This window comes from Carassius auratus, unplaced genomic scaffold (genome assembly GCF_003368295.1).
Source record: "Carassius auratus strain Wakin unplaced genomic scaffold, ASM336829v1 scaf_tig00017317, whole genome shotgun sequence".
NCBI classification, from domain to species: Eukaryota; Metazoa; Chordata; class Actinopteri; order Cypriniformes; family Cyprinidae; genus Carassius; species Carassius auratus.
Genome location: NW_020524771.1, coordinates 36,631 through 64,577, shown reverse-complemented (window position 1 = coordinate 64,577; position 27,947 = coordinate 36,631). Strand labels below are relative to the sequence as shown.

The following is a 27,947-nucleotide window of genomic DNA, read 5'->3' as shown; positions in this document are numbered from 1 at the left end:
TGCAGCGAAATAACAACAACACATATATTTAATTTTGTTCTAAATTATTGCTAGGGGACAATTTAGTAGTCGCTGGATATAAATACGGATATGTGTCGCTACTAAATTCTGGGCCCTTGCATCCATCCATCTATCTGTCTGTCAGATTTATATTATCTAAACATGCATACATGATATGTTTTGCATTCATCTGAAATGAAATCCCTAGGGTCTCATACCTGCTCTAATTTCCAGTGGAATTCAGCCGGTCTGAAGGAGTCCGTCTGAGTGTAGTCCGTCCTCAGCAGGAAAACCAGCCTGCAGTTATGCACATACAGAGAGTAATGGTGCCGGTTCATCTCTGAGAGAGACGGAGAAAGTGATAGAGACAGAGAGACAAAGAGAGCACGGAGAGGTCAAGAGACAGACAGAGAATACAATTACCTCTTGACATACAAGATAATATCGCTAAATTGAACCTGAGAGAAAAGAAACGGCACCCATTTGGTGTGTGTTTATCTGTATAGAGATCCTGACAGGAGAGGAAGTAGAACTGCAATCGTCCAGTACAAATGAAATTGTGATCTAACAGTTTCCCTCTTCAGTCCTAATGAAAGTCCAGGGTGAACCTCCATGTCCTGGCTGGTTTTTGCTAGCTAGCAGACCAGCAAGGGTTTTCTGCTAAAGGCTTATCGTGGACTTCTTGGTGACTAAGCTAGTTATACTCTACTTGAAACTTTCTGTGTGAAATACAAAACTTTATGTATAATGCATTATAAAGGTATTCATAATGTACGTTGTGATGGATATATCTGGTTAATAATAACTGTCACCAAAGTTGAAATGCATTATAATATTAGGTTTGTTTGTCTTGTGTTGTAATTCATTATACAAATTACTATACTTTCTTAAGATTTAAAGTATTCTAATGTATTATAACTGTGGTTACAAATATTCACGAGAGCATACAATGCATTATAAGGTGAATTCAAAGCAATAAACTACTTTTGTAATGCATTATATATAAAGGCTTTAAGTAAAGTGTTACCAAGCTTTCTAGCAAGCCATGCTCAAATTCCATTGGACAATTAGAAATAGACACGAATGAGATAATAGTGGGAAAAAGCAAAAGTAAAAAGCTACATTTATAGCAGATTAAATAAGTCTTAAAATAATTTGATGAGAAATTTGTTCACATCAATTAAATTTTTAATAATGAATTATGAAAAAAAGAATATATTTATTTTTTCAGAATATATATATATATATATTATATATATATATATATACTTTATACATAATGTAGAATAATTAGTATAATTATATAATTCTATTGCATTTATTTAATTTAATTTATTTTATTAATTCTTTGTGCATTTATTTAATTTTAATTTAGTGTTTAATAAAATGTATTAGATTTTATTATTTTATTTATTACTATTATTTTATTATATTAATTCATTAACAAGTAAATTATTGAGATTTCAAGAGTTTTATTGGACTTTATTCCTTAGGTTAAATCTGGGAGGTATGAAACTCATATGCTGTAGGAGAAACAACAGAGATCTCATTTGTGATGGCAGGATTTATAAGATAGTCTTTTGAGCAGGTTTCTCCTCTTCTCATTCAGTTCTCGCTCTGTCTCACCTGTTTTGTCAGAGTTGCAGAGCAGCGTTTCTTTCTCGGCTCTCTGTCCCGGACTCGGCCCGTGCTTCATCCATGTGGTTATGGTGAACTGATGGGTTAGATTCTGCGGGACGACCCAGTCTGGGATCTTGGCAGCTTGACGACCATCAAAGCGGTATGTGAGGTCACTGTCCCGGCCGCCATCCATCACAAGAATCGCCGTCCAATTAAAAAACACTGCTGGAGGCCGGGCAGGAGATCCGTGCTTCCTGATGAAGCTCCTGGTATGATGCCAGTTTAGAGATAAATTGATCACTTGAAACACAGATCACATTTGAGGAAGTTTAAATGGACTTGGAGTTTAAAGTCCAAATGAAAAGTCTTACAGAATTTGGTGTTAATTCGTACAGTAATACATAGGGTTATTAAAATGCTTAAAATGAACATTGTGCCATAATGATGCATTAAACAAATTTTATGTAATATATACTTTGTATATAGTAAAATAATAATTTTATTAGTATATATATATATATACACACACACACACACACACACACATATATATATATATATATATATATATAATGATTTAATTTATTTAGATATGTTTTTCAAATGTTTTTGCTTTTATACACATATCTTTTAAAAATCATTCATTAAATTTTTATATTTTGTTATAAATATATAAAAATTAATAATCAATTTCATCTTAAATTATACTTTCAATTAAATAAATAAATAAATATATATGTGTGTGTGTGTGTGTGTGTGTGTGTGTGTGTGTGTGTGTGTGTGTGTGTGTGTGTGTGTGTGTGTGTGTGTGTGTTAATATTAAAAAAATATATTTTTCTTTTTTACAAAAATGAAAAGAAAAAACATTATTTTAATTATTAAAGATAATTATATAAAAAATAAAAAAAATTCCACTGCCTGTCATCTTAAAATAGAAATCTTACGATGACTTCAGTTCAGCTTTTATGTGTGGGACTTCATTATCATATCTTTCATTATCACACCATTAATATGACTCTTCAGCCCATAGAGTCCAATGCATTAGGATATTCTGACACATGTCATATAAAAGGACTGTTAGTCTTCTTGGAGATCTGTGATGAGCTGCCTTTTTGTATTTTATGGCTTCATTTGTAGATTCTCAAGACTCTGATATGAATGAATTACACTGCTAATGATTCTGCACTGAGACACATACCTATTCTAGGACAAGGGTGGAGGTTTTGTCTGACTAGTTTAGCCCTCAGGCACATTTGGTAATTAAAGCGACCCGAGAGAAATGAGGAAGCGTGCAGTGGAATAAATAGCTGTTAATCATACCGCAGAGCTTCTGTAAGGATCGTTCAGAGTAAGACTGTCTGTCACAGCCTCTCCCAGCAGCGCTCGTCTCCAGCTCCACTGTGGCCCTGATCCACGACACCGATCCCGCACATGTCTCCAGGTGCATCTTGGGAAATAACAGCTTACTGCCCGTTCCTGGTTCATAGTCAACGAGCTTGCTCCAGCCTGGGAAGAAAGAAAGTTAGATAATGGTTTGATAAAGATCTTAAATATGAGTGATAATGTCACTGTGCTGGAAAATTAAGATATTGAGGTCACAGTATTTTCCAGACTTCCACACAAGTAACAAGTCAGTTCCTCAAGATGACGTGCATTTCAAATATACCTTGAAGAAACGTAACCTGCTTCTGTGCATGAGCAAAAACATTCACAATTTAAAACTAAGTGATTACCACTTACAAAGAAAGAACTGTGGCGGGAGTATAATATACTGTATAGTGATTGTATTAAATGGAAATATCATGGTACACCATCAAAGAGTAGGTACCATGGTTTACTATATAGTGTACAAAACATACAAAAAAAAACAAAAACAACACTTAAGTCACAATTTATTTTAAGGTCCAATTTTCGCCAATAACAAACCATTTACTACGACTTTTCCCTCAATGAACTTCTAACTTGCTGCTCATTGATAGTTAGCTGTTAAGTATATATGTATTGGGATTAGGGATGTAGAATATGATCATGCAGAACATGTGCTTAACAAACTGCCAATATGTTAATAATATGTATGAGAATTAGTCCCTTTACTGAAGTTTTACCAAAAGCAGCTTAACACAGAAACTCAAACAGTCTCCTTTGTTCCTTCTTTACTCCTAAATGGTGCATATTTGTACCTTAGAGTAGTAATTTGTACTCTTATGTTACTATTGTTGCACATTGTTTCTCTAACTGTGTATAAGCATGTCATTCTTGCATTATCAGCTGTAGATAAATCATTTTAGACAGCTGTGTTAGAGTCAACATGAAGTGCAGTTCATAACCAATTTTACTTCCACAATCTGATGCATTTTAGAGTGACAGGATATTCAACAAGAAAAATGTCACTATTTAACACTGAAACAACTGCACACAGGTCAGGGTTAAAACATATTGAATTGATTACATTTCTACCCTTGACAGCTTTGTTTTGGAAAATATGTCAGCATTACATTCTCATATTTGCTGAAATCTGTGCATTATTCTCAACAACTAGACTTCTGGAGAAAATGTGAGACAAAAGCAGAAATTAATATTCTGTTATTTAAAAATTGCTGCACTTTAATTTAAATAAAGATTTAGCTAAATCAACACAACTGCTGAACCTTTTAACATAATTGTGTTTAATTTGCTTAAATATGTGAAATTAAAGCTTAATTAATTTGTATTGGGACTACATGAATAGCTGTTTAAAGAATGAGCTAAAATTGCAAGTTTGATTATTAGTTTCCAGCATGCTTTGTCTAGGACAGAATTGGTAATGCTGTAAATGTTGGAATTAAGAGTTATTTTATGAGTATTTATGAGTACAAGGAAATCCCTGTTTAAAATGCCAGGAAGGACTTGGTTATTGTTACTTCATTTAGTCAACATAGCTGTGCTAATATCAGTGCGGTGACAAATTAAAAATGTATGTCTACAACTAAAATAATAAAGCATATAAACACTTGCCTTAATGGAGTCAAACAAAAAGTATGTACTTATTAACTTTCATTTTACTTAGTTAAACTGGTTTACACAATTACATGTGTGATATTTACTTAAATTTGTCATTTTAATAAAAACATACCTGATATATAGTCAGTAGGTTCACCCTGAGTTTACATTAAATATAATATTATAAATTCAGCACAGTCAGTCTTTGGTATTTTTTGGAGCACAGATATGACAAGTAGCAAAAGATGTTTTATGTAACTAACTGAACAAGCACATTTGTTTGTTTTTTAATGAAGAATAATTATTTTCTTTTTGTTTTATTCAGTTATAATTTATTATATATTTGAGGTCTGTTACCCAGAGCGTCTGGCGGGATATTACATTATTCCGGATACATTGTGGCTGTAATGAATTCTATAGCCAGTGGTTATTTAACATGGATTTATGGGTGAAAAATTAAAACGGTGGACAGTATTAAATGGATTGTGTAAACATGCATTCACATACAGACCTCACAAATATTAGCTCACACACAAACACCCAATGAGCTGCTGGGTTTGGGAATTTGCAGCTGAAAATGATTATTTTATGGATGGAGGGAGCCTAAAGGTAACAACAAAATGTGTGTGTGTTTGTGTGTGTGTGTGTGTGTGTGTGTGTGTGTGGACGGTGCATGTCCACCCCTGCTGAATTATTCACCCTTGCTTATGAGACACAACGGGGAGCTGTTTACTTTTCTCTCTCCTTCATGCTTTTATGTCAGATGTGAAAAAATGGCCTTTACTCAAGTTGTCATCATCCAGTGGGCTGGAAAAAAAATTGGCCTGAAGCTTCTACCAAATGTGTGTGCGTTTGTGTGTGTGAGTAAAGAGGAACATGTTTTGTGTCTCCAAACTCACCTGGGGGACAATAACATCAGAGACACATCAAAGTGCATTCTGGGAGACACAAACTACTCTAGACCAAAAGTTTACTTGATTTTATCCACTGGGAATTGACTGGATGGTAACAATGAAGAGGAGGAAAAATTAGAGTTTGATGACGTTAGCAGACAATTAAAGTTTGAGGGGCATTTTAATTAAAATGCAAACTTTTTTTTGGTTTTAGAATAACATGCACAACTGATTTGTGCACAATAAGACCAGAGACATGCATTAAAGGGCCATTTAATGCAAAAATGTCACAATTTAAAGCAGTATTTTAAAGAATATAACTTTTCAGATAAATTTTTTTACATTTTGACAGGAGAAAGAACATCATACATGTTTGAACTGGAATGATATGAGAGTAAATAAATGATGACAAAATGTAAATTTTTGGGTGCACTATCACTTTAAGAATATAAAAGTTTAATTGATCATTTTGATTGAATGTTGACTTTTAAAAGCTTCTATTTTATACATTCATGTTTTTGATCAAATTTAAGTTTTTTTTTTTTCACTTCAGTTCTTTGATGTTTAATTCTGCATAAACTTGGGTTACAACTGAGAACGAGAAACGCTTGTTCATGACTGTAGCTGGGAAACAACTCACGAAGAGATGTAAAAAAAATGGAAAGAGCTTTTTAACATAATTTTATGATATTGTTGCTATTTACTTCTCATCATGTGCAGAATGAAAAGTGCCTTTCTGCTTTCATATCAATGGAGAGACTGCGAGAGATGAAAGCCTTTTGGCAAAGACTATTTCTGCAGAGACAAGCAGCAATGAGAAATGCATTTTACTTTATTAGACAAATGATAAGATATTGACGCAGCTGACTTCTGCAAACTAGGCCAGATTGCTTTCATACCAAAGCTTACTGGAGTTTGCGTGAAGACTGAATGTATCTAAATGAATCAAATGCAAAAATCAAATCAGCCTGAGGTTTATTCATTACACTTTTCGGTGTGAAAAGGCTTTTACATTTGCTATAAATAGAACTTCTTATATTAAAAACAATTTTTGTATTTAAAAAGTAACGCGAAAGTAACGCAATTGTAACGCAAAAGTAACGTAACACATTACTTTCCATAAAACATAACTAAGTAACGTAATTAGTTACTTTTTCAGGGAGTAACGCAATATTGTAATGCATTACTTTTAAAAGTAACTTTCCCCAACACTGATCATATGAAAGTGTGTGAGTTAATTCAGATGCAAGCCTCCTGCGGCAATCAAAAGCAAGAAAAATGCACAAACCTACAGAAAAAAAGAAAATAAAAATGGTTGCAGAGAGATGGAAGCGGGTCAATACTATATTGAGTTTAAAAGCAAACAAAAATAGCTTCAAGGGAAAAGAAAGAAATGGATAGAAAGTGACAGGAAATTCAAAGCACAGAACCAGCTCTTGATTGTGTGTGTGTGTGTGTGTGTGTAATTTCCTCACCTGAATCTGGTTTTAGACAGAGAATCTGTCATGCACAGATCATAGGAAATGTCTGGAATGACCAGAACTGTACCAGAACTGTATTTTGATTGTTTGTGTATTTTAGAATTGAACATGCATCTAATTCCCACACTTACATAGGTTTTGTTATATTGATTCATTGTATCGATGAAATAAGTGAACATGCACACTAGTGTTGGGCAGTAACTAAATAAAAGTTCTAGTTTTTATGTTGCGTTGTATGGAGCAAACAGTCTTACAAGCTGAGGTGCTTTCTTAAACTCTCCTCATTTTAGTAAACCAGTAAAGATTCAGATCTGAATCTGAATGGTCTGTCAGATTCAAACAGAACTACACCACCTTCAGTATAAGTTTATTTTTAAACATGCTAATTTAGGAGCAGGTTTATCTTTAAATAGTTTAAATTAAGTAAAAGTAAAACTATTAAAAATTACATTTACATGTATACATTTAGCATGCAGACACTTATATCCAAATCATCTTATATGCTAACAATGATCAATGATCAAATCAAATTATTAAATGGAAAATGGAAAAATCAATGAAAACAATATATGTTGCTTTTGTAACTAACTGAAATAAGTTTAAGATTAAATACTAAATTACTGAGACTAAAACTTAACATTATAAAAATAACAAATGCTGAATTACTAAATAAACTGAATAAAACTATAAATTAAAATGAAAACAGAAAATAAAATAAAAAACTATAATTAATAATTTATTAATAAAAGAAGTTAATATTACAATGATATATAAAAACAATAGAAACAATTATTTATAAAATGAACTACTATATATATATGAATAAATACTATAATAGTATATATATATATATATATATATATATATATATATATATATATATCAAAACTAAACTAAAATAACACTGAAAATTATTTAAAACTTATATTCTAAAAACTTTACAACAGTCCAGCTATACAGTCTCATAAAAAGGGTATAAAACTGTCATTGCAGTAGATTTTTTTGTTTTTTAAGTACTTAATATGTACCTTTAAGGTACAGAAATGTACCATTTAGGAGTAAATAAGGCACCTTTAGCTTTTGTACCTTAGGGCGCTGGCCCACTGACAGCTTTGTGACTTTTTTATGAGAGTATACAGAAAACGCTCGAAAGTGCACAATTTGGTAACTTGTAAATCTGACTTTTCTCCCTGGTGGACCACTGAAGCCTGACCATTTTCACATGCAAACTGTGTCCGAGACTAAAACATTTCCAGATCTCACCCTGCCATCCAGGCTTGCAGACGGGTTTGACGTGGATGTGTACGACAGCGTCCTGCGCCGCTCTCTTCTGACCGCAGTCGAACGCCGTCACACGGATTTTATAATGTGACTTCTTATCAAAGCTCAGGCTCTCTGTGTTCCTGATGTTACCTGCACGCAAACACACTTTTAAATACAGACAGAAAAGTGCTGTTGGCATGTGTTCCCTGTATGTTTGTGCACTAACCGTTGCGGTCTACAGCGAAGGCTGTGTCCTGAGAGCTGATCTGGTAGTTGCAGATCTGGCTGTATTGTGGAGAGCAGTCCTGGTCGGACGCCTGCACCTGCAGAATACTGTCATACACTTTGCCCTCGGTCACCGAGCCGTGATACTCCCGCTGACCGAACACGGGAGAAAACTCGTTCACATCTCCCACCTGCACATGCACCACAGCCCTGAGAAAGAGAGAGAGAGAGAGAGAGAGAGAGAGGTTTTTATTGCTTCTTCATTGTCCAGGAGACTTCATGGAGAAAAGATACTCACCTTCAGGTCATGTAAGATGAAGATGAGTTTGTTTTTTTATTGGAACAGATCTGAAATGTAGCATTACATCATTTGCTGACCAATGCAGTGAATGGGTGCAGTCAGAATAAGACTTTAAACAGCTGATAAAAGCATGACAATGCATTTTTGTAAGAATCAAAGCCGTCATGTTTTTAACATTAAACCATTGCTTCATGTTAAACTATAAGTTTTCTATGCATAATATTGCTCCCTCCAGTAAAAAAACTCATCTACATCTGGGATGACCTGATTTGTTAACAAATGTAAATGTTTTTGTGGTGAACCATTACTTTAAGTCTCAAATTTGTTTAAGGCACTTCTGCTGATTGCAGAATATATTGCTTTTAGCAAATCTGAGCACAGTTTGAGACATTGTATTAAATTTCAAACTAGATAAAATGAACAAAAGTCCCAAATGAGATCGTATTCATTTCATTTGTATTGTAGCATTATTTATATAGGCTACCATTAGACTATTCATTAATATTTTGAATATTTTTACACTTTCAGTTTTCATTTTAATTTGAATATTAAAAACGGTATATAAATTGTTCTTTCAACATTCATCTTTAATTTTTTTTCCATGTTAGTTTTGAACATTTTAGTGCTTCAGCGTATTTTATTTCTGTTATCCTTCAAAGCAACACTTCCCAACTTTAGTTTACATTTACTATTTCACTAATATTTATATTATATTATTTTAATTCACAGACAATAATATCTATTGTTTCTCTCAGACAGTGATGGATTAAATGGAGAATAATGCAGATTTCTCCCCAAGAAAAATACTCCAGTCTCCTCTCTACATTCTTTAAATTTCCTTCTCTACATATTTTTATAAACCTATTAAAAGAGAAACTATATGTCAGGTTGTGTTTATCAGAAAAGGAGCACGGTCGGCTGCTTTTTATTTAGTGATTTTATGGAAACATGGCATAATAGTGCACCACAGATCTGACTGCAGAGTTATTTGTGTGTTTTAGGGGACCAACCAGCAAACAAAGACCATTTAAATAGCATCTAGAATGAACATTTACAGGTCAACTGTCAAAAACGATTAAAAGTAAGAAGTGATAAATCAAAATAGTCTGCTGCTTTAGAAATAATACTAAACTAACTTTAAAAAGAACTGACCAGAGGAGATGATTTTTATTCATGCCATTTTGACGAAATGCTATGTAAATCAGACTTTGCTTTTGCCAATGCAGTCGCCTTTGCTGCAGGTCTTGTGTTTTTTGCATCTTTAATTATAATGAGAAATTATTTGTGGTCCAGATCTGAACTAATTAGCATTCTCTGCTTAAGAAGATACTTTTTTCCAGAAGAAAATGCTTCAGAAGTGTCCATTTTTTCTGTCCAGGAGAAGCAGCGAACATGCTAAAGAGATCTCGTTTGTGATTTCTCTCTCCTGCAGGTCGTTAGAAAGTCTTAGAAAGTCTTCAGGGAAAGAAATACATAAAAAAAGAAGTCTGAAAGAAAAAAAGTGCCTCCAGGTACCCTCACGGCCAGTCTTGGCACACTTTTGTGAGCTGAAAATACCAGAATAACAAGCTTGCATCATTCATGTCAAAGACAGCATGAAAAGTGAGTAATACTTTGCAAAGGGCAACAGCTCGTCTGACAAATGACAGGATTTCAAACACCCCTCCTAATCTGTGTTATAATGTTAAAGGGGGGGTGAAATGCTATTTCATGCATACTGTTTTTTTACACTGTTAAAGAGTTGGATTCCCATGCTAAACATGGACAAAGTTTCAAAAATTAAGTTGTACGTTTGAAGGAGTATTTTTGTTCCCAAAATACTCCTTCTGGTTTGTCACAAGTTTCTGAAAGTTTTTTTCGAGTATGGCTCTGTGTGACGTTAGATGGAGCGGAATTTCCTTATATGGGTCCTGAGGCACTTCTGCCGGAAGAGCGCGCGCTCCCGTATAGCAGAGCACTGAGAGCACAGACATTCACTGATCAGAGCGAGAGCGTCGAGAAAAGTCACAAAAGAAGTGTGTTTTTGGTTGCCAGGGCAAGACAACCCTGCACAGATTACCAAAAGAGAAACAGCATTAAGGGACCAGTGGATGGAGTTTATTTTTACAGAGCATCAATGGAGTTGTGCAAGTGTTTTTGTTTGTTCCCTGCATTTCGAAGATGCTTGTTTTACAAACAAGTCCCAGTTTGACGACGGATTTGTGCATCGTTTATTTCTTAAGGATGATGCAATCCCAAAGAAAAAGGGTCACGATCGTGTGTTGGAACCGCAGGCGGTGAGTAAAACTGCTTCAAATATCTCTGCCTCCTTGTTATTGCGTCCCCTCCCATGCCAGAGACCCGGGTTCGAGCCCCGCTCGGAGCGAGTCGTTGCTGCTGCTGCTTTCGTTCAGTTTCAGCCTCTGGATCTGATTCTGGATCATAAATAAACGGCTGAATCTGACTGTTAGCCATGGTTTGTTTTGGATGATGTTTTTTTCCTCACGGTAATGTCACAGTTTCCACATGCTCTCAACGCAAAAGCCTATTCGCGCTCGTGATTCTTTAGCTCCGCCCAAACGTCACGCCTCCAGCCGGTCGTGTTTTTCCGAGAAAAATCGGTACAGACTATCTTTCTCTTATGAATATAATAAAACTAAAGACTTTTTGGATTTATGAAGGATGCAGTACTACTCTATATGTACTCAAGATTAACAGGATATTGAGTGAAAACGAGCATTTCACCCCCCTTTAAAAACCAGAACATACGCAAACACATTTATATATGCATTAGGCATGAAATCTCTAGTAAAGCAGTGTGATTTTGCAGCTTTGCAGCCCTTCAGAGTCTAATATCTCACTATAATCCTTTATCCATGCGTATGTGTGTGTGTGTGTCATCCGAGCTGTCAAAGCTATGTACAGTAATCATGTATGGATTAAAGAGACACAGAGTAATGAGGAAGGTCCCTCTTTCTCTTTTCTCTTTTTTTTTCTCTCTCTATAGTTTCATCACCAACCTCGTTTCTCACCAATCTCATTCATTCACAAATGTCTTTAAGTCATTTTGTTTCAAAGGACTTCAGTCTAGCTCACTGCCTTGGCTCTGTTAAAGGGTCTTTATGTGGATATCTAAAGAGAAGCGTCTTTGGCTCTGGGCGTCTGCAGGTAAACAGGTGCAGCGTTCATTAGTAAGAGCTCTTCAAAGTTTTAACGCCTGAAGGTCAGACACCTGCTTTTCATTGTCAGCTCTGAGATAAAAACATGCAGTACTGTATATACACTAATGTAAGAAGAAGTTTCTTATGCTCATCATATAGGAAAATTGTGAAATGTTTGTACAATTTGAAATAACTGTTTTCTATTTTAATATATTTTCAAATGTCATTTATTCCTGTGATCAAAGCCTTATTTTCAGCATAATTTCTCCACACTTCGGGATCTCATTATCATTTTAATATGCTGATTTCTTATCAGTTATTATAGGTATTCATTTATTAATAATGGTTGTCTCTATTATACATTTTGAAATCAGTTTTTGCTTAAATTTGTCAAAAATCATTATTTGAAAAATATTTTTTTGGAATATTATAAATGGTTTACTTTCACTTTTGATCAACTTTGATAAAACTATTAATTTCCTTTATAAATATATATATATATATATATATATATATATATATATATATATATATATATATATATATATATATATATATATATATATATATATATATATTTATTTATTTACTTTTTTTCTTATTATACTTATATAATATTATATTATACATTTTTTATAGTATTATTATCATGGTTTTCACAAAAATATTGAGCAGCACAATATATAATAATAATCAGAAATGTTTCTTAAATCAGCATATTAGAAAGATTTCTGAAGGACCATGTGGCACTGGAGAAATGATGCTGAAAATTCAGCAGGGATAAATTACATTTTAAAATATATAGAATTTTTTTTTTTATTTAAAATTTTTCAGCAAGCAGGTGTGTGACATAAAGGACACACAAAAAAAACAAATGTGGATTAAAAGAGCTGAGTCAAGCATTTTAAACACAGTTCACCGTGTTCCTTCCAGTTCAAAACATCCCAAACACGAATCGGACTGAGGTGGAGAACATGCATTTATTCAAACACACACTGACTTGTGTGATCTCTTTTCTGCGTGTCCCTCCGGTCCCGTGCCACAGTCGTGAGCTTGAATGATGAAGGTGAACTCTCTCTGTCGCTCGCAGTCGATTGGTCCACGCGCCCGCAGACGGCCCTCTCCTGACGTACGGTTCAGAACCACAGCCTCGAAGGGAGCGCTAAGACCCTGCACGTGAAAGCCACAGATCTCCCCTACAGCACAGAGAGAAGACCAGAGATTAAGACTTTGCTCTTTGTAATCTCAGGGCTATTGCTCATTTTAATCCCACAAAGGATTCTTAGTGACGGACAAATTGGTTACTTTTTTAGCTTTTTATTGTTTTTTTGGTAGCACTTTATTTTACAGTCCTGTTCCTCATGTACATACTATGTACTTATTATAGTAATTTCAATTACTATGTAATAACTAGGTACTAAACCTGAACCTACCCCTAAACCTAACCCTACCCCATTGTAGTTACCTTGTGTTACCAGAACTTTCTTAGATAAATACACTGTAAGTACACTATAAGTACATGTTAGTACACGTACTGTAAAATAAAGTGCAACCGTTTTTTTTTTCCTCCCTTAAAATGTCAATTTAAATGGACATACTCTGTTGGCCAAAAGTTTGTAATAATATTTTTTTTGAAAAAATTATCTTATGCCTATCAAAGCTGCATTTATTTGATCAAAGATACAATAGAAAATTATATATATATATAAAACATGCTAGGTGTACTGCGTTAGGGTAACCGAGGCTTACATATTACATACAGCACTTACATATTGATTCTCTTTTGTTGGATTTGATTGCTTCTGTTGTCCTCATTTGTAAATCTCTTTGCATAAAAGTGCCTGTTAAATAGCTAAATGGTAATGTAAAATATCTATTTGAAGTTTATTTTTAATGTTAGTCAAGCTGACATGATCAACAAAACTCAAATGGAAGTCATCTTCCCAGTTTTGTATGAGTTTTGCATGAGCGAACATCCTCACTTTTGGTGAAATCTAGTTATTAAAATGATTGTGTGTGTGAGTGTGTTGTGTTGTGTAAAACAGTGCTGCTGTCCGGCAGAGATAAGAGTATTCTCCATCTCTCCTCTCTTTGATCTTCAGAATAAACCCACATATACAAAACAACAGAGAGAGAAAGAGCCAGAGAGATGGAGCCATCTTTCATTGGCTATCTTTGCGCGAACGCATAAGACTAAAACAGAATAATAGTGCATTCGTGCATTACAAAGCGAAAGCATTCAGAAGTATATGTGTGGGTTTTGTGTTTGTCTTTTTCAGCTTTGCTTTTATCAAAATTCCCTGACACTGATATAGCAAGGGGGCGTTCACACAGCATGTGTTCTCGCATTTATTCTGCACTATTTTTTAATTGTTGGTTTATGTGTTTTCAGAAACGTCAGTGTTGTTTCACCCCCTTGTTTTTAATACAACCTGTGTGTCAGGATTAAATTGCTTCCTGTTTTGAAAGTCACTTTGGATAAAAGCGTCTGCTAAATGCATGAATCTAAGTGATGGGCGTTTTTACTATATATATGGCGAGCTTGAACATCCTGAAGGGTGTATTTTGCAAAATTGATGGGAAAATACACATTATCTTAAGAAATGAATTATTAAATGAAAATGAAATATTAATCTAAGGTGTATTTTTATTATGAGTGACAAAAGAGACAGTGCAGTGATATATGAAGTATACTGTATATATGATGTTTTCCTTAGAGATGTGCAGTAACACAATAGTTTATATAGAGGATGTGTAGTTTGGATATAAACAGACCTGTGATGATCAATATCTGTGATATATATAACATGCTAAAGTCATAAATATGGCTGTAGAGATGAACGTGACTGCGTTTGTTATGAAGGTATGAAAAATCAGTATGGAGTGCATGTATTGAAGGCTGGATCACTAAAAGGATTCATACACACACACACACACACACACACTGTATATCTGTGATTGACATGCTCTGTAGTATTTCCAATAAGCTGTCAACTGAACACAAAGCTCACAGAGAGAGAGAGAGAGAGAAACCCCTTCCAGCTCATTTCTTCTCCTCCAGTCTTCCTCAGACAATCTGTTTCTTTTCTCATTTCTTCTCCCAATGTATTACCATCAGGACGTTCTTTAAATCAGTGTCTCTCAACCATTTTCAGAAAAGACTAGTTTTATACAACATACATTTAATGTAATATATAAGTATTAAAATCAAATTTTAAAGTTTAATATTTTTTATATGTTGTATTTGTTATATACTTTTGTAATTAATTGGTGCTGGATTGGTGACTGAACACAAGACAAAATAATGGGGTTATTGTTAATTAAATATACATTTAAATCAGATATACATTTAGCTGCATATACTATAATAATATGCAAAATGATTTATGTAAAAATGCTGGAAAGGAAACATGGAAAATTGTCAGTTTTGGTTTCTAAACATCTCGTGCTGCTTTCTGCAAACAATAAAAAATGCAACTGATTTGTATTTATTTCCTTTTGATGTTTTCTTCATTTTTCATTGAGGTTAACAGCATTGCATTTTATGTTGCCGTCTGTCTATTTTAACTGGCTTCCACCAAGTGAATGATGAGTTTTTGAGTTTTATGGGACATGCAACCTTTGACATCAACAACAAATGACTATTTATTGAGCTATGCATGATTATTAGATTTAGTTGCTTCTTATTACCTGCATTTATCTTTTTTTAAATCAATACTGACCTGTGAACCAATTACATTTGGAGCTTTGTTTAATTTTCAAGGCATAACTTTGTTTTAAGTGCATATGCCTTTAAAACAATCAACAGCAGTTTAAACAATCTCCAAAGCTGCGTCCGCATGAAACAACTGCTTCGATTCCCAGTTAGGCAATGCTTTTTTATGGTTAAAAACAGGCATTTATTCTAAATGCTATTAGCAGACTAGAAGATTTTTTGTGTCTATTTGTTGTATATTTTTAAATGTCATGTATGTTTTTTGCGTGAGCCTTATCAAACATAATAAAGCTTTATTAAATTTAAAGCCACCTTAAATGAGATTTCAGATAGGGAACCTAACATCAAATCTAATTATATAGTTTAAATGAGCTTTTGAAATAGCAAAGCAAACATTAAAAGACTACAATCTGTATTTTTTTATATAAAAGTGTGTCTAATATAGTGTCTCATTTCCCGCCATGTGTTTGATCAATGTTTACAGGCCACCGTAGGCAGCTGTGATTTATACTCTGTTACTGTCCATCTTAGAGACGGAGTGTCTTATAGGCCTTGAGGGACTCGTATACGACTGGCCTCGCAGTGACCCCTCACACACACACACACACACACACACACACACACACACACACACACACACACACACACACACACACACACACACACACACACACACTACTGAATGCTGTCTTTTATCATTCAAGATGCTCCTTCCCTCTGTCACTCAAGCTTTCCTTCAATATTCAATTCAGTCTCGTCGCTTTTCATTTGAAACAAAACAATGTTTGATGTGAGGTTTCCTCCATTTCTAGATCTTCATCTGACAGACAAAACAAATATATGTATGTATATATATATATTTTTTTTCTTCTTTTTTTATATATATATAATTTTTATATAACAATTACATTAATTTAATTACAATTGGATAGTATCTTTAAATAATTAAAAAAAAAATATTTACCTATGAAAATGACAATTTTTTGCCATTTTCCTTGCATTTAGCAACAAAAACATTTTCTGCATTCTGGGCACCCACTGGCAAATAGTCTATCTTTTATCTACAGGATTTTTACTCTCATTTGGCACTTAATAAATGTTATTTTCAGATCCCGGAGTCTGAAAGTGGTTAAGACACATTTCAGAAGTGCTACATAACTTCCATCTATGTGTTCCTTCTGAAACTTCCTTCAGAATAACTGCATTTATCCTCTTTTATAACTACCACTCACTGTACCTTTGGTTTATACAGTCTACACTCTTATTTATTTTAAGCTAAAGTTCTTTAAAGCATTTATGACTGAAACCTATCAAAGGATTGCAACCTCTGGCTGTTTTCATGCACTCGACTCTGTATAACTGCTGCTCCGTTACAGCGTCCTGCTCTAATCACTGGAGCATCACACCCATCAATTATTCAGCATGTTGTTTTGTAACCTGCCAGCAATTACCCTCGTAACAAACTCAGTCTTGCTTCAACATAAATTACGCCCTCTTAATTAATTACACTTCATCGGTAGTTGCTGGAGAACCATTAATCACACTTTATATTTAATTACATTTTATAGGTACATTACCTGTAACACACACTGAAGACAGTTTGAGTTTCCAACAAAAACATAATTCAACCAGACGTGTGTTTCTGCATGCATGAAAATATTTTCTTGGTTTGTTTGGTCTGAAGTGGTGAAGCTGAAATCCTATAAACTTAACAACATTAAACTTCAAGTAGTTCACATCTATCTATCTATCTATCTATCTATCTATCTATCTATCTGTCTATCTGTCTATCTGTCTGTCTGTCTGTCTGTCTATATCTATGTGTTTTAATTATCTATAAATAATTCTGACATTATAATTAGAAAGTAATATTAAATTAGAATAATTTCAAATATATAATATTAAGTATGATATCTTTATAAATATTATATATATATATATATATATATATATATATATATATATATATATATATATATATATATATATATATATATATGCATAATAAGTTGTGTATTTTCAGTGATGGGTATTATTACATTACATATTATTACATATTATGACATTATTTATAAATAATAAAGTATACATAATAATGAAACTGAAAAAATATTATAGGCTACAGTTATTTATAAATAATTGCACATATTAAATTGTAATATTTCTAATATATAACACAGAATATTATTTGTTTTAAAATATTACAAGTTTATATGAAGAGTCATCTTGTATGAATGTATTTTTTCCATAGATGCCAATGAAGCGTGATTTGAGAAAATGTAATTTCTTATACTTAAATTTGTATTTAAAATATGTAACAATAATATATTAATGTATATTTTTGTCCCTGTAAAAACAGAATACTTTAGCTTGTTTTTGGTGGTTTAATATGAAGAATAATACCCTGTTGCTCTGAATTTTTATGAGATATAACCTAGAACTCCTTTATACTTTCTTTCTTTCTCCCCTTTCCGTTCCTCTCATGGGAATGTATTATGTACACTAGATAATTAATCTTCTTGTCAGAATACAGTCAGGGATGTTTGTGTAAAGGTCACATGTAGCAATAAATCACATGGACGAATATGCTGGGTAAGATGTGAACATCTGAGCAAACATCTGAGCTTCAGTGTCAGTTCTGCTGTAGTGATCTCTGAACAGTGGAGATGCACAGATGTCATTTCAATTGTAAAATGTGTGTGTTTTCTTATTAATATTATTTTGGTGTCTAGAAATGCACTGAAACCCAATGCAAGGTCATTTCCCCTTGAAAAAGCATTTTCACAGAATCACAGTAAAGCACAGCTTCTTTTCGGCTGGGCTGTAGGTCTAAAGAAGCTTACACACAAATGAATGTAGATCAAAGTGGAGGTTTATTGAAAGAATAGTGCAATCGTGTTGGGTGATATTTTGTGCTATTATTTTCCTTGATATTGAAATGCACCATGAGTGGTGTGTAAAGTATAGATTATTCATACATATATACATGTCATGGCTTCATTTTGATTATATTTTAGGTTGAAAAAAACAGAAATTAATAAGTGTATGTGTGTTAGATATCAGGGATCGCAGTGTGTTTCTGAAGGGATGGGTCTCTTTCAGCAGCAGCTGTCTGACTAGAATTCTGCCAGTAAAAACTCCACTAACACTCCCTAAAGAACTAATTTATTTAGGAGGAATAAGAAAGAGAAGAGATTGTTAAATCTGATAGTATTTCATGGAGAGAAAATGAAAACCGCCAGTGGCACTAAATCATCAGAGATGGAAAAATGAAAGAATAGGGTAAAAAGAGGGAGGAAGGGTAAAGAGGAAGACTTCCTTTTTGAACTATGTTAATTGTTATTTTAAAATTAATTCTTCCTGTATCTTTTTAAATTGCTTTGAGATGCTTTAGAATTCCAAGTTGATTGGAACTGCAGGGTTGTGCGCCATTCAGAACTGAAATGAGACGCGTTTTCAGTTGAAGTGAGAGAACAGTATGCAGAATTGACATTTAAATTTAGATCTAATGGAATGCATTAAAATTCAGAGAAAGTCATAAATTAATGTATTTTTTAACTTTGAAGCAAAGTTTATCAAGACAAACCGAATGATGGTTTTACAATGGATGGATGGATGGGTAGAACAACAGGTGATGGATGGATGGATGGATGGAGCAACAGGCAATGGATGGAAGGATGGTTGGATGGATAGAACAACATGTGATGGATGGATGGATGGATGGATGGATGGATGGATGGACGGAGCAACAGGCGAAGGATGGATGGATGTATGGAGCAACAGGTGATGGATGGAAGGATGGTTGGATGGATAGAACAACATGTGATGGATGGATGGAGCAACAGGTGAAGGATGGAAGATGGATAGAACAACAGGCAATGGATGGAAGGATGGATAGAACAACAACCCATGTATGGATGGATATAACAACAGGTTGGAAAGAACAACATGTGATGGATAAAATAACATAATGAATGGATGAAGCAACAGTTGATGGATGGACGGATGGATGGATGGGTAGATGGATGGATGGAACAACAAGCAATGGTTGGATGGACGAATATAACAATGGGTTGGATAGAACAACGTGATGGATGGAGCAACAGGTGATGCATGGATGGATGGATGATAGAACAACAGATAATGATGGATGGATGGAACAACATGTGATGGATGGATGGAGTAACAGGTTATGGACAGATGGATGGATAAATGGAATGGATAGATGGATGCATGGATGATAGAACAACAAGTGATGGATGTATAGATTGAGCAAGGGGTGATCATGGATGGATGGATGATGTATGGATCAACAGGTGATGATGGATGGATAGAACAACAGGAAATGATGGATTAATGGATGGGTGGATGGAGCAACAAGTGATGCATAGATGGATGGATGGATAGAACAACAGGTTATCATGGATAGATGGATAGAAAAACAGGTGATGATAGATGGATGGATAGATAGAACAACAGGTGATGATAGATGGATGGATAGATAGAACAACAGGTGATGATGGATGGATGGATAGAACAGGTGATAATGGATGGATAGAACAACAGGTGATGATGGATGGATGGATGGATAGATAGAACAACAGGTGATGATAGATGGATGGATAGATAGAACAACAGGTGATGATGGATGGATAGAACAACAGGTGATGATGGATGGATGGATAGATAGAACAACAGGTGATAATGGATACATAGAGCAACAATATAATAGTAGTCATGTGTATAGATAGATAGATAGATAGATAGATAGATAGATAGATAGATAGATAGATAGATAGATAGATAGATAGATAGATAGATAGATAGATAGATAGATAGAGGCAATGCTGGCTGTGTGTGTGTGTGTGTGTGTGTCTGTGTGTGTGTGTGTGTGTGTGTGTGTGTGTGTGTGTGTGTGTGTGTGTGTGTCCTTAAGCAGTGACTCAGTTTAAGTGTATCAGAGAAATACAGTTCAGCTGGAGGATCTGATACATTGGCAGTGTAATCTGGCAACCAGCAGAGGATCTGGAAAAGCATAAAGCATCTAATAATCAGAAAGAACAGATGGAGTGCACAGACACACACACACACACACACACACACACACACACACACACACACACACACACACTGATCAGCTGATACAGCCTCAGGAAAGATGTGTGTGCAGCACTGTACTACAAACCCAGTAGCCTATAAAGTGCTCATTTCTTGCTTCCTTACCAGCATATGGAACTGGAGCGTCTTTGTCCAGAGCCACTAAAGGAGGGTCCAGCAGAACCGCATCTGTGTTTTCTGTGATGATGCCGTGGTATGAGCTCTCGATCCACGGCTTGTGCTTATTCACTAAGAGAAAGAGAAAGATGTGGTCTTTAATTTACAAAAGCAAACCATTTTAAATCTGTTTTGAAATACTTTTGCTGCATCCTCTCTAATGTTCACCAAGGCATGATTTTCAAAATACAGCCAATCAATTCACACTGCTATGAATGTCACCCTTTAACACAACAATGTTACAATAGGTTGTTGTAAGCATCACACAACAATGTTAGGACTCCAAACAGCAACTTTCTGGATTGTTCTTTAGTCGATCTGTCTTTAGATGCAGCAGTTTTTTCAAATCCTCAAGACCCTATAGGCACTTGTGGAGAAAATTAATGTTCAAATTACATGCATGTGCAGTAAAGAAAGACTATAATTGTGTCAGATACACATTGCTGAGCCTATATTGCAGTATGAAGTTGAATCATAAATCAGTGCATTTTATAACCAACCATTTAAAAATGAGCTGGTAGCTTACAGCAGCCAATTATTTTTACGTTTTACAAACAATTATGTTTAAAAAAATGACTGTCAAAGGCTTTTTTTTTATCTTTAAGACCATATACAAACTAAATAATTTGATGTCTAACCAGACACTGAATAGAAGAATAGAGTCAGAATAGAAACAGAAAATGAAAATATACAATCATCTATAATTAATTTTGTGAATTACACCTTGGAAAGGTTAACCCACATGTGCACCTGATCTGTTCTCACCTTCTTCTCTCCATCCACAATTTTTCTTCTTATAAGAAATAAAGCATGCCCTCTAAAGGTCAGGGCCATATCATTTACTTGTTTTATGTCCCAGAGAGACCAACTAAAGCTGAGAAAAGCACAGGAGAAAGGTAAAGAAAAGAGGACAGAAAGAAAGATGAGGGAAATGGGGAGTAGGAGATTGAATGGGGGCCAAATCACTAAAAATCTACTTCTTTTTAAAAGACATGGAAAACAAGGACTTCCGTTGACTGATAAACACAGCAGTCCACTTTATAGCCTGCAGAGAAGAAAACATATTTATTAAAACTATCACAAATGCTCTAAATCAACACAGTTATAGATTTTCATTCTGGGTCAGTCAAAAAGCTTGCAGAACCAACTCGAAAGAGTCTCTTTCTCTCTTTTTCTCACATGCACAACAGAGGAAATAAAGTGTTAATCTGTCTTAAAGCTGTTTTAATCCGCTGGCAGCTGTTATGGGTTTTCCTACATCCCGAGTGTCCAATCTCTCACCCAAATGCATGTTCTCTGGTTCTCTCATCTCCTTTATATTCTTACCAATACCATCATGTTTGTAAAATGCATGGGTATTTCTAGCAAAAATGTAGTTTTAATGTAGCTAAAAAACAAAAACAAACATATGAATAATAAATGTAAATGTATTCTTTCCCCAATTAATCAAAATGTTTATTTCAGTCAGCTTGACACTGATTTCCCACACGTCTTTTTATCAGTTCATGAATTTGCTGCCAAAGCTACAACCCCATGACAAAACAAGTCATTTTTTATACAGAGTATGTAATCAAGATTGACTGCAATAGTTTAAAAATAATGACAAACACACACACACACACACACACACAGATATATATATATAGTATATATAGTATATATAATATATATAGTATATATATAGTTTTACTATATCATTCACTTAATATGTAGTTGTAATATATATCACAGTTTCATAAATAAGTTTATTTTGGTTGGTTTACCTGATATTGTTTTGATTATTATATCCGTTATATAGTTTGTGTTAGTTATTATAGTTTGTGTTAGTTATTATAGTTTGTTATAAAGTTATTATATATTTTAGGCCTTGTTGTTAACTTTCAAAATTAATATTTATATTTGATGAGATTAACGTATTTAAAAAAAATCTTTATTTTTTATTATTCTATTTATTATTTACCAAGTTAGAATTACCTGTGAGAAAGAATTTATTATGCAAGGAAAATAATAAATATTACTACATTTTAAAATATTAAAATATATAAGAATTTGCCTAAATTAATCAGAATTGGAGTAAAATTAAATTAGGAACTGGGTGCATCGACACCCACATCTAAAAAGCTAGGATGGTGGACCCTGGTATATGATATAGGCGGTTGCTAACTGTGGCCAGTGACCTAAAAGTGATTTTCTGATGGAAAGTTGAGAATCTGCTTCAGTGTCTTTTATTTCTACAACATAAAGGCCTGTTTTATGAGACACGGCATTAACAGCATATGAGAGTTTCCTCAGCATGAATCCAGTTAGCATTAGTACTAATACGGCTCACAGCTCCACTCCTAACCACAGCGCTCATGATGATCAACATTTTCCACAGCAGCAGGGCAGTGGGCATTGAAGGAGCGCGACTGCACCCCTGCAGCCTCATTGGGCTCGTGATACAGATGGGAGCTCAGAGCCAGAATGGCTCCTTTACAGTCTTGTGCATTTAAAGCCAAAATGGTTCCTTTCATCACTGTTATGGAGGGAAATGAGCCCAGAGCACAGGGAGAATGACAGAACTAGGTTACAGGAATTTAATAAATATAATTGTATAAAAATGATTGTTGTTTTCGTCTATGCAGATATGATTGAGGTCATGTGACAGTATTGTTTTGTGTTATATGTAAGCGAAGGAATGAGGATGTACTATGTAGTATGTACTTTGCTAGATGCTGCCAGCAATAACAGGGTTTCTGGAGGTTTTATGAAGGTACATTTCTTCTTAAAGGACTTTTTAAGACAACGTGAAGGAATAAATTGAAGGGAACATATTTATTTATTTGTTCACTTTTTAATGCCATGCCAGCATCAAGGTTATTTTCGTGGCGATCACAGAATAAATAACACAAGGTATACAATTAACAAAAAGACGTTTCAAATCCAAAATTTCTAAAATACATTCTGGTTATACATTTTAAATAAATCAGTTAAATTGAAGAGAAGTAAAATCATTCATGTTTTCAAAATGTAAAAGTAGGGGGCACATTTACAAAATAAAAGCTTAAACCTTTGAATACTTATTCCCAACCTAATATGGAAATATTTTATAGTAACAGCAAGTTGTGTTTTCTTTAGTATTTTTGACTTTTTTTTCATTAAAACTGTCTAAAGATTATGAAATCAAGATACATTTACTTGAGAAGCAAAATAAGTATAAGAAGGCTTGTATGCTGAGACACTGATCAGAAAACAATACAGTATGTGATTAAAGCAAGAACACATCAGACTAATCAAAACAAATATAAAACAGACTCCGCAAAATCAACTTAGTTTGAAGGGATACTTTTTTTATACCTCACTGGCAGATATTTGTGAATGCATTAAGCATCAATTGACCTAATTTTGTTCACTTTTGCAGAAAACAAGACTTTATATCTTCATTTTGCATCTTAAGTAACTGAATCTTACTGTAGGGATGATTTTTTCAGTGCAGGAAACATTCCCATCACCCACAAAAAACCCTGAATAAAGTTTTGAGATTTCCAGATCCATTCCAAAACCATAATCCACATTTATTACTAAAAAATCCAAAAATACCATGATAACACTGTAAAATAACACTGAATGAAACATTTAGATTTATATGTACTTTTAAGACTTGCAACCTTTTGTTTTGACTTTATTTTGTGGATACATGAACACAGAGTTCAAGGAGAAATGAGTAATGAACATATGGTGTGGGCCTCCCATGAGCAGCCAAACACACACACACACACACACACATGCACAAAAACACAAACACATGCACACACAAACACACACACACATATTTGAGAGAGGAGGAACATGTAGCTTCTTTTGTGTGATGATGATGATGATGATGATGATGATGATAATGACACACTCACTCCACTAATGAATATATATGATACACTGTTAACAATCAATCAGAGGGCTGTCAGAGCCCACACAGGTTCAGATGCTCGGCACATTAATCAAATGTATGTAGAACGCTGCCTCAGCAAAACCAAACCCAAGAGTCGACAACCCCAGAGCCTAACGAGGTCTGTTCAAGCTTCCTGATTCTAGTTCGAGCACTGATATCTCCCAAAGAACAGGACAGAAGTGTAAAGGTGATGTGAGGCTGTTTTTCTGTAAAAAACACTTTCAAAGATAGGGGTTCAAGCGTGAAACTCTGAAACCCTGTTGTAGATGTTAGGACATTAGTATCATTATATTTCTATCGTTTAGACCAAACCATAAGGCCTAGGGACTTTGGGTTCACAATGGCATTCACTCTGATTGGCACAAAAGCATACAATGCAAAAAAACAAGAAATATTTTTACTGCAGTCGTTTGTTAAAAACTAACAACAAATATAAGCTGTGCTGTTGTGAGGATAAATCAACCATTTATCAAAACATTTAGGCATGGGTCACTTTTATGGTCATATGGAATGAGATATTTTCATCAAACCTGGCATCTTTATGTATGGGCTCAATTTGATAACTGCCGTAAAAAATAAATAAATCTGAAAATAGTAATTTGCCTCTTTGATTTACGTAGCTTTGTAAATAATACGTGACCATTATCAAAAAAAGTCTTAAGTTGCCCCCCCCCACAAAAAAAAACAAAAAACAAACATTGTATTGGTCAAAAATATAGATTTTTCTTTAATGCCAAAAATCTGTAGGATATTAAAGATCATGTTCCATGAAGATATTTTGTACATTTCCTACCGTAAATGTATCAAAACTTAATTTTTGTTTAGTAATATGCATTGTAAAGAACATAAACTTCAAAAGTAATTTTCTCAGAATTTTGATTTTCTTGCCCCCTCAGATTCCTGACAAATCCTAACAAACTATACATCAATGGAAAGCTTATTCATTCAGCTTTCAGATTATGTATAAATCTAAATTTTGAAAAATTGACACTTATGACTGGTTTTGTAGTCCAGGGTCACATATATAATGTATTTTGTGCACACAATTATCGATCTTAAAGCATCAAAACCCTAATAATTGTTGTTTAAGCTATATTTTTGTAATTATTTTTCTTTTCCATTCACATTTCACATTTAAATATCAATGAGTGTATAAAATTCAATGTTACCTGTCAGCCTTGATCAAGATTTGAAAATATTACAATAAGAAACTGTAGAATAATATGATGAATAGGCCTAATAAAAAGTATAGTAGCAAAACTTTTATTAAGAACAATACCTAACATTACATTGTTTCAAATTAGTTTCACTGATAGATTAAATATCAAGGAATTTAGACATCACAATATTCTATTGGAAAGATTAATATTCAAGATTATTTTAACAGTGTGCTAAGTTAGTAGTTTCAATAAAGTTTAACCTTAAGTGAGCACTTGATGAAGCTCATTTAATTTAAATGTAAAAAAGATGTAAATGAGTGCGCCATTATCAAACATCATTGACATCAGCCTACATAATGTTGCATCCCTATTTAAAATCTATAGTTTCTTCCAGAAAACATATAAAAATATTGCACAAAAGAGAGATGTTTGCAGGATATACCATATTGCATCAGACCTGAACCCTTGAGCTTATAAGAAACATATTTTATTTGCTATATAAACAAAGATGTCCGTAATATCATTGATTTGAAAACCCAAGGTCTGCATAGGTTCCTTTCTCTTCTTAATAATGCATTGCCTTTTGTTGCTTGGAAACATAACGCAATAGACTGAGAATTCAGCAGCTGCTCGCTGTGTGTGTCACAGCAACTGCAAACACAAGGCAAAGGTGTCCACTACTAATACCAATCTATCCAGCATCTGCTGACACTGAGACACTCATAACAGCTGGACACATTTGGTGGTGGTTTATTGTGTGATTTCCAGATGTTTCTTATCATTCCAGGCTGAATTAACCACTTTGTGCAAAATACATTTTGACATAAACTTCTATCTTATGTGTCTGAAGAGGAGAAGGAGGGAGGTTTGTTTATGCATGTGATAGGGACAAACAGCCCAAGGAGTCTGCAGCTAGTGAAGTGAATCATGAAATACACAAACACAGGATGGATAATCACTGAAGATGGAAAGAGAAAGACAAGAACATGCATCACCGGACAGGGCAGGACAACAATACAAGACCAGAAAAGGAAGAGAAAAGAGAGAGAAAAGCTGTGCACTGATCAATTATTATAAGCTCAATATCTTCAGTCAGTTTTGTGAGCCAACATACTTCCAAACTAGTCTATTTTATGAGAGGGCTTTGTAGAAAACAAAGGTAATCATGTTGTCTAAAATTAAACCCCATTTAAAGCTTGATTTAGCTACTGTATTATTGTTATAAACTACAGCAGGATTGCAGCTGCAAAGGACTGAAAACTAATCTAAAAAATGCAAATGCAAATGCAAACTCTCAAACTTTGATAAAAGCATCATATAAAATATTAATAAATATTGCATCCCCAAAACACACATACAGCATAATGTTATTCTACATTTTGTTCCAGCACGTGTTCAGTAAATTGTAGTGTTTCATAACAATGATCGTCTACAAATCTGACATTCAGCCTTTAATCTAAAGACAACAATTAAAACTCATTTAAATGAGAATACAATTTTGATCTGCGACTTTTCAAAACTATCTGGAAACCAAATTCGTGGAATAAACCCTCTCGGGGAATACAAATTAATTTCTGCCGACTTCTTTGTCATGTTCAAAACGTTAAAATGCCTCATAAATGCATCATATCTTGTTTTTATGTGAAGACATGTTGATGTAGGATGCTGGCTTACCTCTGTGCGCGCGCACGCAGGATAGCCCGAGCGCGAGCAGCATCAGGATCAATATTCGTCTCATTGTAGTAAAACTCCTCTGGTCCTTCTGTTCTTCCTGGTCTCTCTCACACTTACACAACAAGAACATCCAATTAGATGTTTAAAAATACATCTACATTAAACAGCAGACACAAGAAAAAGTCGCTGAAAGATTTCAGGTAAGGTGCGATGCTCAGTTGCGTAGAAGCGCTTGATACACTGAGGAGAGAGAGAGAGAGAGAGAGAGAGAGAGAGAGAGAGAGAGAGAGAGAG

The 27,947-nt window shown here is 34.2% G+C and overlaps 1 pseudogene; it reads right to left on the bottom strand.

Moving 5' to 3' along the window:
• Positions 1-212: 212 nt before the first annotated feature.
• Positions 213-27,879, bottom strand: LOC113075625 (calsyntenin-2-like; annotated as a pseudogene).
• Between the last annotated feature and the right edge of the window lie 68 nt (positions 27,880-27,947).